This window comes from Melanerpes formicivorus, unplaced genomic scaffold, assembly GCF_026170545.1.
Source record: "Melanerpes formicivorus ecotype bairdi unplaced genomic scaffold, bMelFor1.0.p_v2 SCAF_121, whole genome shotgun sequence".
In the NCBI taxonomy this organism is placed as follows: Eukaryota; Metazoa; Chordata; class Aves; order Piciformes; family Picidae; genus Melanerpes; species Melanerpes formicivorus.
The window spans coordinates 260,414-264,059 of NW_027142473.1; positions in this window are offsets into that span (position 1 = coordinate 260,414).

Consider the following 3,646-nt stretch of genomic DNA (forward strand, 5'->3'; position numbering starts at 1 on the left):
GGGAGGGAGGGGGGAAGGGGCGAGGGTGGCGGCGGGGCACGTGGCGGGCCGCAGCCAATGGGGGCCGAGCGCAGAGCCGCACAGCGGCGGGGGGAGCCTGCGCTGTTGGGGGCTCCGCGGCCCCTGCGCTGCTGGGGGTTCCGCGGGGTTTTCCCCGAGAACGTCTTCCAGATCTTTCTGTCTTCAAGAAATCCTGGATTTGGGTTTTTTTCCCTTTCTTCCGGCGACTGGGGGGGGGGATGGCGACACAGACCTGCCCCCTCTCAGCCCGGCCGCCCCCGCCGCCTCTGCAGCGCCGTCACACCCCCCCCACGGAGCAAACCGGAGCTGGTCCCCGCATCGCAGGAGCTCGGGAGCCTCCGCAGTGCTCAAGACAGTGGCGGGGCGCTGGCGGCACTCGCTCGGCGCTGCCGCAGGCAGCGGTAACACATGCCCGGTTCCGAGGTGGCCCCGCGCAAAGGAGTGGCGCAGCCTTGGTGCCCTGGCCGTGGTAGAGCCCCCAGCTGAAGCCCCACGAAGGGCTGAACGGCACTGAGCGGAGCTGCAGGCCTGGGCGCTGGCTGCAGGACAGTGCCGGGGGCAGGAAGCGGCCTCGATCCATACACGCACCATGTGCTGCAGAAACTTCTCGGGGTTTGGAATATCTGGCTGCTTGCTGCGGTACCTGAAACCTGCCCCTTGACGTGGGTGGTTGCTGCGAAGCGTTCACAAGCTGCAGCCGTGCGCTGCACAGAGCACAGCAGCGCTGGGGCTGCGCCGGCTGCGGGGCAGGGCGGGACCCGGCCGGCTCCGCAGTGAGCTGCAGCCCCCAGCTAGGGGCTGTGGCTGGCGTCCGCCTGGCTCTGCTGTGCGAGAGCTGCTGCACGGCGGACACAGCCCCGGGTTCCTGACGGGTGCATGTGTTCCCTGGCCGGCAGGGCCTGAGGAACACTTGTCCAGAAGTAGAACGGTTTAGATTGTTTCAGATTTGATGCCAGATAAACACAGACGGACTTTTTATCAAGGACTTCTGTCGATGTGTTGGTCTCTTCCTCACGGTTCTTGCCAGACTGGTCTTTTGCTCTCTACCACGGATGCCTTATTTCTGTTGTGTTCTGCTGGCTGTGTGGTGGTTTCATTTGTAGTCAGGGCAGATCCTTGATAATTTTTTGTACAGTTCAAGAAAAAATGTCAGAAACAAAAGATTTCCTTCTTCTTTTGTTCAGCCACTGGCGTAACTGAGGACAGAAGGTTTATTTAGGATCAGCTCTTAATGCTGGTCATCCGTAATTGCAAGCAGCCATTCGTTAGTGTGGACTTTGAGATGAAGCCAGAGGATGCAAATAAAGACTCCAACTGTACAGCCAGGCGTGCACAAGGGTGTCACAGGGCCTGTCACACTGGGCTTGGCAAGCAGCCTTGAAGAAGAGCAGCTGCAGCAAAGATGCATTATATTGATTTCTGGAAAGATATGTGGAGTGATCTCGGCAAATCAGAAATAAAACCTTAATAAATCTGAGGGGAAACTTTGGTAAGAGGAAAAATGGCATCTATAGGGGAAAAAAAGGAAAGGGAAAGAAACAGCAGAAAGCACTTTAGGACACTTCAGCTGGAGTGAAGAAGTGCTAGACATCGATTCAAATCCATTTTCACCTGCTAGAATTGCTGCTGAAGCTTTGGTGATGGCAGTGTTTTGATGTTTGGATGTGGGAGCAGGAGAGGTGTGGACTGTGCTACTCCCAGCTCTTTGCTCCTGATACGGGCTTTGAGATGCCACCAGCTCTTCTGCACAGGGAGCTGGCAGACTGATGCTCTAGGGCTTGGATGTGTGCAGGGCTGTGTGCACAGGGCTCACACCACCAGGCAGTGCCAGAAAGGTGGATGGGCAGAGAGGCAGCAGCTCATCAAAGGTGCAAGAGTAATTCCCGTGAGCTCTTGAGATTTGTGCTGGCAGGCGTGGCGATTCGTGGAGATGTTTACAGACACAGTCAGACATAGAAGGTGAATCAGTGGGAGTTAGGCAGCAGAATGCTTCTGAAGTTTTACAGCATCTGAGCTCCGTGTCTTTATTTCAGCAAGCCTGAGAACACCATCCCCTTAACAGAGGCAGCAGCTGCCAAAATAAGGTCATGGATTTGGGGCTGGCTTTAGAGTTGTGCACATCTCTTTTTTCCTAACCTGGTTTTCATAGGGTTCTGATTTTTTTTAACTGTGAGTCTGTGTCCAGCAGTTTCCATAAACTTCCCTCTAGGAGAACTGGGACCCTGTGTGCTTTTCAGTTTTTCTCAGTGAATAGGAGCAAGCCACTGCTGAATCAGACTGACAGATCTCAGCTCTCAGCAGAATTAGGTCCATACAAGAAAAAACCTTTCAGGATCAGTCATCAGTTTCTAGGAAACAGTCTCAACCATGGACTGTGCCACTTGCCGTGTCCCAGAAGTCCTGCTGGGTGGGGCAAGGGAAGTCACCCTTCAAAATGATGCTCCATGTAAATAAATGTCTCTCTCTTACGGCCAATCTTCATTATTATTTCTGTGGCACAGTAATAATGGTTTTATTAAGCCTGATATGCTTTAATGTTTATTCTGATTGATGGCTGAATGACAGATGCTGCTGTTCCAGAGGAGGGAAGCTTAGGCAGTCCCACTGTAGTCCACACCAGAAGAAGGTTCTCAACAGAGTGCTTTTGAGTGCTTTCAGCTGTTTGTGCTAAGAGTGCAGGCTGTTTCATAGTATCATTCAGGGTTGAAAGGGACCACAAGGATCATCTAGTTCCAACCCCCCTGCCATGGGCAGGGACACCCCACACTAGATCAGCCTGGCCAGAGCCTCATCCAGCCTGCTCTTAAACACCCCCAGGGACGGGGCCTTGACCACCTCCCTGGACAACCCATTCCAGTGCTTCACCACTCTGATGGTGAAGAACCTCCTCCTCACATCCAGCCTGAATCTCCCCACCTCCAGCTTCATTCCATTCCCCCTAGTCCTATCACTACCTGAGATCCTGAGAAGTCCTTCCCCAGCCTTCCTGTAGGCCCCCTTCAGATACTGGAAGGCCACAATGAGGTCACCTGGGAGCTTTCTCTTCTGCAGACTGAACAGCCCCAACTCCTTCAGTCTGTCCTCACAGGAGACGTGCTCCAGCCCTCTGATCATCCTCGTGGCCCTTCTCTGGACACCTTCCAGCACCTCCAGATCCCTCTTGCAATAGGGGCTCCAGAACTGGACACAGTACTCCAGGTGGGGTCTCACCAGGGCTGAGTAGAGGGGGAGGATCACCTCCCTTGCCCTGCTAGCCACACTTCTCCTGATGCAGCCCAGGATCTGATTGGCTTTGCGGGCTGCAAGTGCACACTGAGAGCTCCTGTTGAGCTTTTTGTCCACCAGCACCCCCAAGTCTCTCTCCTCAGGGCTGCTTTCCAGCCAGTCCCTGCCCAGCCTGGATTTGTGCCTGGGATTGCCTCGACCCAGATGCAGGAACCTGCACTTGCTCTTATTGAACCTCATGAGGTTGGCTTGTGCCCACCTCTCCAGCCTGTCAAGGTCCCTCTGGATGGCCTCCCTTCCCTCCAGCGTGTCTGCTGCACCACACAGCTTGGTGTCATCAGCAAACCTGCTGAGGGTGCACTCAATGCCACTGTCCATGGCACCCACAAAGATGTTGAAC